The sequence below is a fragment of the Macrobrachium nipponense genome, chromosome 23, assembly GCF_015104395.2.
Source record: "Macrobrachium nipponense isolate FS-2020 chromosome 23, ASM1510439v2, whole genome shotgun sequence".
NCBI lineage: Eukaryota > Metazoa > Arthropoda > Malacostraca > Decapoda > Palaemonidae > Macrobrachium > Macrobrachium nipponense.
The window spans coordinates 9,327,375-9,343,089 of NC_061090.1; the positions used below are offsets into that span (position 1 = coordinate 9,327,375).

Sequence of the window (15,715 nt, forward strand, 5' to 3'; positions counted from 1 at the left end):
CCCAGGTCTAAGACCTGCTCCACCGCTCTTTTCTTGATCATTTGATCCAAAAGATCTAAAAGAACCTGATGTTTCTCCCCTTGATACAACGGGGAAAGATCTCTGGGAGTCGTAGAAAGAGGAGGAGGTCCACAAAGGGGATCTTGTACCCCTGTTCCACTATCTTGAGGGACCACGCATCTGTATCTCTCTCTCTCCACGCCCCCGCAAAGAACTTTAGCCTGGCTCCGACCGGCAACTGAAGGACTTTCTTCTCACTTAGAGGATTTAGGTTTGAAGAACCTCTTCCTCTTGCAAGTCCTCTCCCTCGAGAGCAGCTCTCGAGGGGAGGAGCGCTACGAAAGGGTTTAACCTTCCTAGGAGGTCGTCCAGACGACGACGTGGTAGGGACTGCGGGACGTCTTGAAGACTGGGCCAAGAGGTCCTGGGTAGCCTTCTCTTGTAGGCTCACTGCCAGGTCCCTTACCATAGCCTGGGGGAAGAGATGGCTCGAAAGAGGTGCAAAGAGAAGCTCTGCTTTCTGCGATGCAGAAACAGACCTAGCTGTAAAATTGCAGAAAAGCGCTCTCTTCTTGAGGAAAGCAGTGCCGAAATGAGACACTAACTCTTCCGAACCATCCCTGACGGCCTTGTCCATGCATGACAACACATTGGACAGCTCCCCCAGACTCAAAGAATCAGGACTCCTAGATTGAAGATCCAGGACTCCTAGGCACCAGTCTAGGAAGTTAAAGACTTCCAGAGTCTTCAACAGACCTTTCATGTGATGGTCAATCTCCGTTGGTGTCCATGAAATCTTAGCGGACGATAAAAGGGATCTCTTCTGGGCGTCTACCAGACTAGCAAAGTCCCCTTGGGAAGACGACGGGATCTTAACTCCTACTTCAGCTTTGGTCTCATACCAAATGCCGCCTTTCCCACTGAGTCTTGAAGGAGGAAGGGCGAAAGTCGACTTGCCCTGATCCTTCCGACGTTCCATCCAATCCTGCAACTTCTTGAAGGCTCTCTTAGTGGACAAGGAAGTTTTCATCTCCACCACTTCCGAAACCTTGCACGACTTCGAAGACGAAAACTGAGAGGGTGGAGACTTAGGAGCTGCAGGCTGGAACTTCTCACCAAACGAAGAACGTAAAAGACGAACCAGCACCTTGTAGTCGGAAACCGACGAAACTGACGGCTGTTCTTCCTCCACTGAGTCCGCCGGACTACTAAGCTCTCCTTCCTCCCGAAGAGGCAAAGGAGATTGAACCTCTGGAGAGGGCGTGCGCCCAACGGGTCTAGCCTTCAACAAAGGCTTTCGAGGATGACTAATATCAGCCTCTTCAAAGCGACCGACCTTCTGTCGATCTTTAGAGCTCGAACCACGAAGAGCGTCCTGACCGCGCTGCGCGTCAAGAGAGGTTACTCTTAGTCTCCCTCGAGGAGCGTCCTTACGTTTCACGCTCAAGCGTCCAGCTTTCGCTTTCAAAGCGTCCTTCTGAGCGCTCTCGAAAGCCTTCTCCACAGGCAAAGCGTCAAGCACAACATCCCGACGAGCGTCTTCAAAAGCGTCCTGCCGAGCGTCCTCAAAAGCGTCCTCCAAGGCGTCCTGTCGAGCGTCCTCAAAGGCGTCCTGACGTGCGGGCGGAGACAGAGACGAACGAGGAGACTGAGAAGGAGACTGCCTCGTCCTCTTGACAGGCAGTCTAGCGTCCTTCCTTCGTTTAGGCTCAACTGCTGCTGGGCGAGTCTTCCGAGCCATTAAGGCCGACAATTGGTCTTGAAGCGACGCAAGAATACTCTTCGTTGGTGAAGAACCGAGAGGAGGTGAAGGGCTGCGCCTGCGAGGAAGGACGAGGGGCGGGGGGACGCCTCCTTCCTTCTCACAGGTACAGCAACCTGCCTCTCCGAGGCGCGAGAGAAGCGCTTCTCAGCGTCGTCCTCGGACGACGTCCTACCTCTCTTCTGTGGAGGAAACGTCATACGACGCAGGCGAAGACCGCAACGAGAGGGGACGTAAAGCGTCCTCCCTAGGAAAAGTCCTTTTCAACGGACGCGAGTCTCTCCGAGCGCTCCACCCCTTGCGCGGGGAGGGCGCCTCGGAGGACGAAAAACAGTCCTTAAGGATGCGAGCCTGAGCACGCTCCTTGGCAGCCTGGGAAGTAGCAAACAGGTCCTGCCGAAGGGACGCCAGATCGGTGGGAGCCCCCGTAACCCTCTTGCGGCTTTCGACATGCCCACTCCCTGAGTTCTGGGAGTCCGACAGAGGTCTAGACCTAGAGGCATTATGGGGCCGATCTGACGCCCCCTCCACAACACTAGGGGCACGATCACACACTTTACTCGAGCCGTTTTCAAGGGCCAACACTTTGGACTCTAGAGTGCGTAATGACTCTAGAATCGGAGAAAGGGCATTACCTTCTCCAGACACAGAACTAGGGCCCTCAGGCAACAACACAGGATTAGGTGAAGCAAATTCTACTGGTGTTAAAATAGGAGAAATGTTACTTCCCTTACCTTTCGTAGAACCGCTCTTGGAGGAAGACCTCCTGATCCTATCGCGCTCCAACTTACGCCGATAGGATTCATACACCTTCCATTCATCCTCAGTCAAACTTTTGCATTCAATGCAACGATCAACCAGCAAACAAACATGCCCCCTACACCCCATACATACTGTGTGGGGGTCTACCGATGATTTCGGTAGCCTCACCTTGCAATCACTTCTCACACACACTCTGAAGCTCACTGAACTTGATCCCGACATCACGTTCATTTAAAAGCCCATCCAAAATCCAAAAACAGTCCACTATCGCGTATGCCAATCCAACAATCCAGAGTCAAAACCAAAAGTCAATCCAGATACTTATAACGAGTCAAATCCAAAAATCCTGGGCGGAGGTCTGTAAACAGGTGTTTACCGACCGGCGACAGAAAAAATATTAATAGAAAATGGGAATGGTTCCTGATATCCGCCTCCCAGCGGCGGGAATGGGTACTACCACCTGGCCGCCCACTGCGTGTGCCGCGAGTGTTTTGAAATTCTGTCGGACTTCGGAGAATACAGCTATAATATATCTGCCAGGTAAGTTTCATGAACAAAATGATTTTTTCGTATCCAGAACTACATTTTACATGTAAACTGCCTAATTCGTTCCAAGCCCTACAAAAACACCAGAGTAAATTTTATAATAAAGATAATTGAACAATAAACAATGAAATACAACAATTTGGTCCATTCAATACTTAACCTAACCGTTACTGTACCTGTAAATAAAGTGTATAGTGTACAGGGTACAAGAAATACTGTACGTACGTAAGTAGTAAAATGTGGAACCTTACCTTTTGAGTGAGGCGATGTCCGAAAGTGGCGACAGAGGAGGAGGACAAACAGCAGAAAACATGAACACTTAACTTTACGAAACACATTAAAAAGTGCCAGAAAACATTAACACTAAACTTTACGAAACACATTAACAATACTTCTTGATTATCTCCATCTTTGTCTCCATAGAAAGCATCCTCTTCTTTCGAACTTCAGTAACATTTTTGGGACCCATGGCTAATAACGTAAGTAATTAAGTTCACACACAACATGATAAAGTAACTTACAGTAGAACGAAAGCGAAATCACTAACACAAATTTACGTTAATGAACGAAATCTACGTGAACAAACAAATTCCACGTGTGCACAATAATGCTGCCGAAACAAAATGGTCGAGGAACTCCATTACATAGATGCATGATGGGATAGATGCTGACCAATAGGAGAGCAGGATCTTCAGTTAACATATATGAAAATATGTTTATTTCAAGGTAGAGTGCAAGTACTACGGTAGTACGTACCTCGTAATTCGAACTTAAGCCATTCCAGAAGGCTGTTCGAAGTACGATTTTTTTGAAATATGAAACAAATATCCTCATAAGAAATTAAGGGAATCAGGCTAATTCGTTCCAGCCATTTTCACATTTTTTCTATTTTTAATTTGTTCAAAAGTTAAATTAAGTTTAAAGTAATGAAACAGTGCATTATATGAAGTAAAATTTTATAAATTTGATTTTTTCTGTGTACGATTTACGAACTGTTTGTGACAGTGGTGATCAGCTGTCTGGGGGATGGAGGGAGGAGAGACGGGAACCCTTTGAGCAAACTGAATTGGTTGTAGTATGCAAAGGTTGATAAAATCAATTTTATTCACACATTAGGTACAAAGATAATCAAAGGAATCAATAGTGTGTGCCTGATTGTGTGTCAGAGAGAGAGAGAGAGAGAGTAATTATGCCACAATATACATCAACTTACTATTGGCAAAGGGCAGACTTTTAAAACAAACATGAGGATTTTGCAAACAAATATGTAACAAGTAAAGAATGCAAGAAAAGGAAAGAGAGATAAAATAACTTTTCACAAGGAAGCCGTTTAAACAAACAATCAAAGTCATGCAGAAGCTGAAAGCAGGGCCAGTTTGTTTATTACAGAGCTGAGTTACTTTTACAGTAGTAAAAAATCCTAAAAAGCAATTGTCACTAGACTGGCATTTTACCGTAACAAAAATGAAAATGATATGGGCAGATCGAGTGTAAGTGAAAGAAATGGGTGAATAATCATCCCAGATCAGCTGATAAGTCAGTGGGAAACAGAGCCGCTATTCCCTCTCCTCTCATCTCTCTCTTTCTATCGTCTCACTCGGCGAATACTGACTCAAGCAAGCTTTTTTTCTCCTTTTTTTATTTTATTTTATTTTTTTTACTGTACGCATTGCATTTGATTGTTTTCATGTTTTATCATTATGCTAAATCTATTGTGAAATAACATTTATTTTTTATGTGAATTGGTGCTGCTTTTAAGCACATATCATAGTAAAGATTTTACTGTCTCTTCTCTCCTCAACAATACCACGATGCACAATAACTTAAAATCATTCATTCATTATTCCTCAAAAATGTAAATGCTCCTTCCCTCTACCTCAAGTTAGTTGTGTATCACCGCAATGACGAATGATTTTCTTAATTATTTATGCTAAATATTACTGTGAAAAGCTTTTTTCTTTCATTTTACTATTTTGTTGATATTGATCAACTAGACCGTCTCACTCGGCGCACCTATAAAGACTTCTTTTTCTGTATTGCATTTGATTGTTTTCATATTTTAGCATTACATTAAATTTATTGGGAAATTCCCTTTTTATGTGACGTCAATGCGGTTATGTACGATTTTATACATCTTTTATGCTAAATGTTATATTGAAAGCTAAATTTCATATTAAATGCTTTATACTTTTATTTATTTTGCCAAATATTGTTATCATTAAACTATATATTGTAAATAAAAAAAATTAATACAGTTTAATTTGTAAGACCCAGTAGACTGTCGAATACAAATATAAACTAGATAATCAGTCAGTTTGAAGTACGTATGGGCATTTGTTCGGCAAACGATACAAAATTTACTTGAAAATTTTGTTCGAAAAATGGAAAGTTCGACATAAGAAACGTTCGACAAATGAGGTACCACTGTAAATATAAAAGGACATTTGTAAGCATAATGCTTTATACAGTGGACCCCCGTATTTGCATTCTCTAGATTCGCGGACTCATGTATTCGTGGATTTCACTCTGGAACATAACCCCCCATTATTTACGGGAAATTTGCTTATTCGTGGTATTTTTCTATGAAAAATATCCACAAATTCCTGTTTTTTTTTATCAATTTCATCATAAAATGCACTTTTTGTGATAAAACTATTAAAAAACCAGGTATAAAAATTTTTAGTGGGTTTTTCCAGAGTTTTAACTAACAAAATAAGCGGTTGTTCATACGCAAACAAACCTTCGGTCTTAACAATAGGATAATTTCTAGTGCCTAGCTGAATCCGGTTAAAAAGCAGATGAAAGCAAGGAATCTTATGATATCTGGCAACGCATGCGTAGCTTGGGTTAGGAGTGGTCAAGGACGACGCTGCTACACCAGTCTTTCTTTTGACCGCCTGGGCGAGAGTTGTGTTTCACCTCTCTTGGCCTTTTCCCGGTTCACTGCCCATTTCGTTTCTTTTAGTGTGTGTGTGTGTTTGGCTGGTATTAGGGCTTCTTCTGCTCCTTCTCGGCGTTGGCGTATGTGCCCCTAATGTTCTTGTTTTTTGGCTTCGGTAGCAACCGAACCTCACATTACATGCAGTAGGTGTCGTTCTAATTTTTGTACTACAGTGGAACCTCGACATACGAAAGTCCCTACTTACTAAAAATCCAAGTTACGAAAGCAAAGATGAAGATTTTTTTGCTTCTGTATATGAAAATAATTCAGGTTGTGAAAGGGTCAAGTCTGAGCTTCGCCCGGACCACCGAGAACAATTTTAAAACTTGCGCGCTGCCAACTGAGTAGACTCGCCACCATCCTCCTGCTCTCTCATTGGTTCCTGATGCTAGTCACCGCCGTAAGATCCTGCTCTCCTATTGGTCGGCATCATTCCTCTATGTAAAGGCGTTCCTTGACCATTTTTTGTGACAGCGTTATCGTAAACACTGGAATTTGTTCGTTCACATATAATTCGTTTGTTAACGTACATTCGTGTTAGTGATTTGCTTTCGTTGTACTGTAAGTTACTTTATCGTGTTGTGTGTGAACTTAATTATGTACTTAAGTTATTAGCCATGGGTCCCAAGAATGTTGCCGAAGTTCACGGAAAGAAGAGGATGCTTTCTATGGAGAACGAAGATGGAGATAATCAAGAATTATTAATGTTTTCTGCCATTTGTTAATGTGTTTCGTAAAGTTTAGTGTTAATGTTTTCTGCCAGTTTTTAATGTTCCGTAAAGTTAAGTGTTCATGTTTTCTGCCATTTGTCCTCCTCCTCTGTCTCCACTTTCGGAGATCGCCTGACTTGAAAGGTAAGGTTCCACATTTTACTACATATCTACGTACACGTACGTAAAGTATTTCTTGTACCATGTACACTAATACACTTTATTTACAGGTACGTACTACAATAAAGTTTATGTTAGGTATTGAATGGTCCAAATTGTTGTATTTCATTGTTTATTGGTCAATTTAGCTTTATTATAAAATTTCCTGTGGTGTTTTTGTAGGGCTTGGAACGAATTAGGCAATTTACATGTAAAACGTAGTTCAAGATACGAAAAAAACAGGTTACGAAGGCTGCTTCGGAATGGATTAATTTCATATCCTGAGACACTACTGTATTACGAATCCTTGCACGGAATGCCGGGCATGGCCTAAAGAGCAGTGGAGGTCATTTTATGGCAAGAGAGAATATCAGAGGGTTTCAACTCTTCCTACTTGGGAAGGGTTTGCGCCTATTCCCGATGTTTCATCTTCCGTGGCAGCCAACCCTCTTAGTAGCGTTGTCCCTGCATCTCCTTCCTTTTCTTCCACTGATTTATCGATGGGAGTATCGGGAGGCCGCCCCTTCTTCCTTGGGAGTTTATTTGGTTCCCGAGAAGGGTGAGGCTTTTCATCAATCTCTTCTCTTCCAGACTCGGAGGCATCCAAAATGGCGGCGATTTGGAAGACGCTTGGGCTAGGGAGTACCCCATCCTTAGAGGGGTTGCTAGCGCATTTTGTGGAGGCTTCCCCCTACCCTTCCCGTTCTGGCCAGACCATCCCCCCTCCTCCTGGCCTTGTCTTCGTGGGTAGCAGCAGTTGGCCATCTTGTATTGCTCTGCCAGTGTCTGCTGCCGCTTTGAGTCGGAGTGACGCTGCGGCGTCAGCCCCGTTGATGACGTCACGGGGTCCGAATTTGTGTATTCCTCCGCCAGTGGCATCTCTTTCCCCCTCGCACCAAGGGGAAGCCATAACATCACTGCCGCTTGTGACGTCACTCACATCGATGACGTCTCTCCCAGTCGTCTCCTCTGATCCACCTTTCTCAGCCCAGTTCGCTACATCTCCCTTCCTTGTCATCAGAGCCTTCTCTGGCACATCAGTCTGAGGTTATATGCCAGACAGTGCTTCAGAGGTTGGACTCTGTATTGGATTGTATTGGATGTGAAGTTGGCTGCCTTATTGGTTGGGAGGACTGGTAGGAGACGCGTTGCTTTGTTTCCACCTTCTGAGAAGAGTGCGCATAAGAAACTCGTGCCGTTTTCCTCTCTCTCTTCCCCCTCTACGGCCCGTCAGTGTATCAAGTGTTGGAAGGCTAAGGACTTTGCCCTTCCTTCGCCTTCGAGGGAGGAACAATGCGGACGTGTTACCGAGAGTGCTGTTGTTTCGGGTAGTGTTAGTGGTGTGCATTCTGCAGGAGTTCTGCAGGAGATGCTTCGTCCTCTGCCTCGAATCTCGAGTGTGTGACCCCCCCCACGTCCCCTGTCCATGCACATCACGAGCACATTGCAACCTCCCCTGCCCGTGCACGTGATGTTAGTGCTCCTTCTTCTCCAAGGCCTATTCGTCGCTGTAAGGTTCTCAAGGCAACTGTCAAGAGGTCGAATGTAGTGAGCACGGAGTTGGCGCAGCTGGAGTGTTTGCCTGCCTCTCTCACTGATGCTTCCAAGAGTTCGACTCTAAGGGATTCTCCTTCGATCTTGAGTGTTCGAGTTCCCCCCCATCTTACGTACATACGTCCGCCACGCCCGTGACCATTCATGGACATGTGGAGTCATCTGTTGAGGTAAGTGATGTTCCTAGTGTTATGGTGGGTTTGTCTCGGAGGCCGACGCTTGGACCCAGCCCAAACAGGTTAGATGGGGTTTCGGACTGTTTAGCTGCTAACCCTTCCGTTAATTTTGGTGGAGAAGGCGTCTTAGAAGAGCCTACACATCCTTCTCGTCGTCAGTCTCCATTGTGGGAGCAGGAGGAGGGAGACACACAAGAGTTTCTGTCTTCCTTTTCGGAAGTTGTTGATCTCATTCGTGGGTTTAACAATTTGGAAAGCAGGACTCTGGCTCAGTCGTCTTACACTCGTTCTTGCTTGGAAGCCTTGGTGGGAGCTACTCAGGACCTCAAATCATCTCTTCAGCTTCCTTTGTCTCCGGGCATGTTCAGTTGGTCTTGCAGAAGGTTAACGCCTCTGTTTCGGACCGGGACGGGTCGCTTCGCTCTAGGGGCTCTACCAAACTACTACCCCTGGTAGGCTGTTGAGGAACTCGAGTTCGGCAGGGCCTTCCCATTCGACACAGCCCAAGTCAGAAGATCAACGCCCCTTTCGCTCTCGTTCCTTTAAGCCAAGAAGGGGCCCAAGGGGCAGAGGTAAAGGGGGTCGTCAGTAGGTTTAGGCACCTCTCCCTCTCCTGCACCAAGGGTGGGGGTTGCCTGGCTGGCCATTGGGCCAAGTGGCAGAGTTATGGGGCAGAGAAGTGGGTGGTAGATGTCCTTCGGGTGGGATACCTACTGCCATTTGACTTCTCTCCTCCTCTGTCGGACAAGCCACAGCTCAGGAAGGCATATCCTCCAGATTCTCTGAAGTTCTTGGCTCTTTGAGAGGAAGTGTAGAAAATGCTGGACAAGGATGCGATAGAGAAAGTAGTGCGTCCGTCTCTGGGGTTTTACAGTCCCATCTTGGTGCCCAAGGCGTCGGGAGGATGGAGGCCTGTGATCGACTTATCCACCTTGAATCACTTTGTCAGGAAGACTCGGTTCAAGATAGAGACCCTACGCTCAGTGTTGGCAGCTGTGAGGGAAGGCGACTTCATGCTGTCGATAGACTTAAGGGACGCGTACTTCCAAATCCCTGTTCATTCCATGTCCAGGAAGTTCCTTGGTTTCTCTCTTGCGGACAAGATCTTCGAGTTCAAAGTCTTGTGCTTCGGGCTGACGACGGCCCCTCAAGTGTTCACAAGGGTCTTCTCTCTCGTGTCAAGTTGGGCCCATGCTCAGGGGATCCATTTGCTGAGGTACCTCGACGATTGGTTAGTCTTGGCAATTTCCAGGGAGAAACTGCTGCAGGACAGGGATCGTCTACTTCGGTTCTTTCTGGACCTGGGGATATTAGTCAACCAGGAAAAGTCGAACCTCGTACCCACTCAAAGGCAAAATAAGCGGTTTTATAGGGGTTCTAACTATTCGCGGGGCGTCTGGTACGCATCCTCCGCGAATACAGGGGGACCACTGTATGTGAATCACGGTGATGTGATAAGACTCATACTGTGTATGCTACCCATCCACAATGGATTAAAAACATTCCATATCAATATTCTGGGTGTCTCTTGAATATAAGAGAGGAAATACTGTACTACTGTACAATGGAAAAAAAAATAAAACACAAAATACCATGGGATATTCTGAAAACAGTATACAGTGGAACCTCTGTTTTCGTACATAATGTGTTCCGGAACCTCCCATAATATGTGAAATGTAAAAAAACCGAAACAATAATTCCCATAAGGAAAAATGTAAATACAACGAATGTGTTTCAGACCCCCAAAAATATTAACAAAAAATACATAATAAGGGGATAACACAGTTTCACTTACAGAAAACAATGAGAAATAAATATAAATGACTAATGAAATGAATAAATTAACATTTAACATCAATCTTACCTTTATGGAAAACACTTTTTAGCGTATGGAAGACAGAGAGGAGGGGAGAAGGAGGAGGAGAGGTTATTGTTTGGAGGGGGAATTTCCCTCCAGAAGGATTTCTGAATTTTTCAAACCAGCCTCTGCTGGCCTTAAATTTACTAACAGCAGCACTTGTAGGCATTTTCTCGCTGAGATCTGCATACAGCTTCCTCCAACACTTTGCTATGAGTTCTTTCTTAAATTCTACAGTGTTTCTCGCCTTTTTTACAGAAGGAACTTGGAACTTTCTTTGGCCCTATGATGGCTTATTTAGGAGTTTAACTCAAATAAAAAAGCACAAAAACAACGAACACAAATGCAGAATGGGTCATGAAAGATGGGATGCTTTGTTTGGGTGCTTGATATGGGGCCCGGTCATGAGCTGGGTTTGGCTGTAATTACATTTTTAAAGAATAAAAAAAAAATTGAGTATCATTACTATCACAAATGTAACAAATTTATGCTGACCTAGTCCTAAATCCAGTACATTCATTCAACAAATTTATTTACATTTTGAGGAATGAGGAGGTGAGAGGAATACAAGTGGGAAAAATGATGGACTAGATATATACTGAGAAATTATTTATAATTCTTTTCTCTATGCCTACTTTTAATATTGTACAATAGTCGAGTGGAGTAGTGGGAAAAAAGTGCTAACGGTGATACAAGCGACAGATTTGGCATGAGAACTTTTACTAGCCCCATAAATCAAACTCAACCTCCAGCCACCTCAATATATGTCTAGTATTTCTAAGATGGCTGACACTATATTTCAAATATTTTCATTCCATAAGCCTATAAAAGTTGCATACTGTCCATATAGTGATTGTGAATTTATATTTTGACATTCTTACTGTCATTAAGAGATAAACTGAACCCATCTTTCCAATATGGCCACTATATTTTCAAAATGGCTGCCAAAGATATAAATATATATCTCTTGATAGATACCAAAATGTTTCCTGTATCAATCAGTTTTAGGAAGGGCAACTGCAGAGAACTGTGCAGCTAAGTCCAGACTTATACCACTTGCTCCTGCCACAGCATTTCTTCTTGCCGCCACACTTATTCAATTCCTGGCAAGAGCAATCCTACTGGCAAATCTGTCCAATATAGAAACCAGGGACCATCAATCTGTTGCCATCCCCTGTGTCGGACTGGGCAAAAGATTAGCTCCAAATGTGCCCTGCTTGAAAGGCAGCTCTTTTGCAGTGGTCTCTATGGGGGAATGCAATCATGAACTCTGCTTCCTTGCAATGAAATCGAGTCCAGCCTCACATGCATCTTTATATGGACTGCTTCTGTCATACATTAGCACCACGAACTCTTCAATGATTTGAAGGACTTCTTCCTCTTTCCATGAAAGGCAGACACTGAGTCACACCCACTAATTGCATGGAAAAAGGTAAATGGAAAAAGGTAAATGGAAAAAGGTAAATGGAAAAAGGTAAATGGAAAAAGGTAAAGGCTGAGGCTTTTGGTCTGATGGCTACTACAATTTCATGGACAGGTATCCACCTCATGTCTTTTCCTCTTCTGAATTTAATCCATAGTGTGTCCATATGATTGCGCTTGAGAAATCTTCATGCTTTGCAGCATATGCAGCATGCAAAAGGACTCTAGTATTTGCCTCTTCGTGAGTGCAGCCTTGTAGGTTAGCAGTGTCCTGTTCAGCTTTGCTACAAAATGCAGTATCCCCTTTGGTGACAATAATGCATGTTGTATCATCTGCTTGAGATGAAATAATTGTGTCTGCCAAATATGTAAATAGTTCAGTTTTGTTCTGGTCATTCCTGAGGAAGCTGGCCCAATTGCCGGGAGTTTTTGCCGTGCTAATCACTTTGCGGCGAACTCCTGTGCTTGTTTTTTTGTCTTGTGCTTGCATACTGTCTGTCCTATACACTTAAAATCCATCGTGTCCTTGTTTGTACTTCTGTACCTTGGACAGGACTTCATCTTTTGCATAAGACTCTAATGTAGACCTCTTGGTTGGTCTCAAAGCATTTACAACAGCTGCACCATCCATTATGATAACATCAGCGGTAGGCTCTTTGTCATGGATGGCTTTGTCATGAGTTCCTGCAGCATGTTTTTATACTTCAAATTGAAATTAGACTTCCAGTATGACCTGATGAAAACAAACACTAGAAGTTCTAGCTGAAGCACAAGATTCCAAAAGTAGAATTGTGGAGACTGACTCATTTTCTGATCCAGCTTTCACAACTTAGCTCGCTTTTTTTTCCTGCTTCCTGGATATATGCCATATATGCAGTTTTGCGTAGCTGATATAAACTGCAAGCTGTCACCTGGTGGGCTATGAATTTTCTTCTAGCCTAATCTTTCCTATATGCAACAATCTTACAATCTACCCACCTGTTCACGTTCCTTGGTCCCAGTATAATCCAGCTTAAGACTGAACAACACCACAACAAGACTTACAACCCACAAATTCTTGTAAGATAAGACAGAGAGCTCTCTCCTTACAACCCAAACACCACATCAGTCTCTCCTGTTCTCCCAGCTATGTTTTGTTTACCTTTTCCACCATTTTGTCTTCTATGATGTCACATCCTATGACATCACAACACAACTTAATACATTAAGACATTTTCTAAAATCAAACATATGTTTCCCATACATTGAACAATGCCCACATTTCATCAATTCAGAAAATAAAAATAAAATAACACTGATTAAACTGATATATAATCAGGCTAGACATGTCTTCTTCACATGTGAAGCAGAGATAAACGAATTTGCTGTTCCAGGAGTAGCTATTTCTGCTTCTGCAAGAGCACCAGTCCAACCACTGTCTTTGAAGAGATCACTAAGAATAGAGGTTGGTCAACTGCTAGAACTGGGGTTTGGCCAGGATTGAGAAACTGTGTAGTTGCTCATGTAATATCTTTGGCATGTTTCATCATTGCAACTGAATGGGGAACATTGATGACAAGCTTATTTCCAAGGGGGGCCTGTCACTTCTGAGAAGTATGATGTGCTGCCCAAGATATGGATACAGCATTTTCACTTCTGTCCAACAGACTGAATTTCTCAAGCCATTCATACTCAAGAGAAATATGCTTAGAAAGCACAACCTGTGGTTTCCTGCACCTCCACTAGATGAAGGGAGGGGATTCTCATGTTTAAAGTGAGCAGGGGGTACATTCGTGTAATATTCAGGAAGAGAAAGTACTTTTTTTTACTTTGTTCCACTTTGGATGATTTGGGCCAAGTTTCTGTCCTCACCCTTTTCATCAGTGCTCTGATACTGAAACAATGATATGCTTGTCCCATGGAAGGATGTTTGTGCTGTTGTGGCATTTGGATTATGATTCAGATTTTCAACAGCACAAGTTGCAAAGAGCCCTTTTCTTAGTGTAGTGGGGACAAACTACTTCCTTCACAGCTCTTGTTACAACTGCTTCTCTCAACCCTTTAGTCAATTCCAGAACCATATTATAGCTGATACTAATTCCATGTTGATGAAATGTATCACTTAATTTATGCTTTCTGGTATTTGCTAGGACCAGGAGACCAAGGTATATTGGAAATGGAGGTTCTCTTGACTTGGAATGTCTGGTTAAAGTTGAAGATGCTGGAGTCTTCTGACAGTTGAAGTGCAAAAGTTGTGCTAAAGCTTGATTAGTAGATGATGTTCCATATGTAAGTTGGGATTTTATATCTCCACCGTTTTACTGCACACTTACAAATTCCAACAAACTTAGTGGTACAGATTCTCTTCCAGTGTCTGCTGTTAAGGTTCCATCAAATTCTTTCTCGTTCAAGCACCTGCTTCCTCAATATCTTGGCTGCTTTGGCCACGATTAGTGCATCATTGTAGTTGCATGCCGTGGCTAGGGCTTCTCCCACTTTCCCCTTGTAGGCCAGCCAAATCTCTCTTCCCTTTTTGAAGGCCTCCAGTTCTGGGATAAGGAGGCAAGTAGTATCTGTTTTTTCAACCATGTTCGGTGCACAAAGGAAGCATCAGCATTTAGCTGTTCCAGTCTTTCTTTGTACGAATCTTAAACTTCTACCACCGTAAAATAGCCACACCCACCTGTAGTCAACTGCTTGTTTCTTATGTACATCCCAAGCTCAGCAAAAGCATGGGCACATGCCTGTAGTCTGTGCTGTACATAATCATCTGAGTTTTGGGGAATTTAGCCAGGCTCTTTCCGTTGTATACGCCTGTCAGACAAGATGGGTGATACATATGTTCCTGGGAAACAATATCTCCAGCACTAAGCATGGCCAGAAGTTTCTCATTTAGTAGGTTCATTGCACATTGTTGCAGCTTTTTGTGTAAAGCCAATGTCATGGTCAATCGTAAATATTTGATTGGTGCTGATGGGGGATCATCTTCTTCTTTTGTCTTACACAGTGACTTCCTTTTCCTTTCTAGTTTTGTGGTTTTGAACTTCAGCATACATGATTCATGATATGTAGCTGTTACTTTTGAAGGTCTGCAGAATTCCATCACCTTCATCAAGCCTTTGATAAAATTCAGGAATTTTTGTAGTAAAGGTAGCATAGCCAGCAGCAGATGCATCCACTAGTATTTCACGTGTGCCCACTTGGCACACGCAACAAAGCTTCCAATTAGTCGTACGATCTCACTTCAGGAAAGACGTCGACTTCCAAGATTGTGCTGCCATTGCTTTTTTCCTACAGACCAGGAGTTTATCCTTTGACCACCTATACAACATCTAGTATGTACTTTCAGATATGGAATACAACTAGGCTCAGATATGTCATAATCTTAAAGTACCCCAATCATTCATCCAATGCTATTTAATTCCTGTGTGATCTGTACACCTTCTGGAAGACTAAAGCCCAATCTTCCTTGGCTCGTCTCTCCCGCGCTGGCACATCCTGTCAATTCAGGTGAGGCTGTTTAACTTTGAACTGGGGCTAGCTAAACAGCATTTGGGGAAACTAATGGCAAATATCTACCATTACTAGCAATGAACCCCATGCTGAGTCTTACAGCTATATGTAGTGTCAACCAGTGTGCCCTGGTAGTGCACTGACACACTATTAGTACATTGTTACATTGAGTTAATAAACCATTTTTTAAAATGAGGATGAAAATGAATTAAGCGGGGCTTAATTGATTTCTAACCTTCAAAAAAACTGATCAAGCTGAAGTTACCCCGAATCCACGTATTATCTGACCTTTCACTTCATATATGAACTTAAGTGTACCAATTTTGGCCTTAT

The 15,715-nt window shown here is 43.4% G+C and overlaps 1 protein-coding gene across 2 annotated transcripts in view; it reads right to left on the reverse strand.

Moving 5' to 3' along the window:
* Positions 1–15,715, reverse strand: part of LOC135198581 (phosphatidylinositol N-acetylglucosaminyltransferase subunit A-like) — a 65,148-nt gene that overhangs the window by 4,286 nt on the left and 45,147 nt on the right. The gene's annotated exons all lie outside the window — the stretch shown is intronic.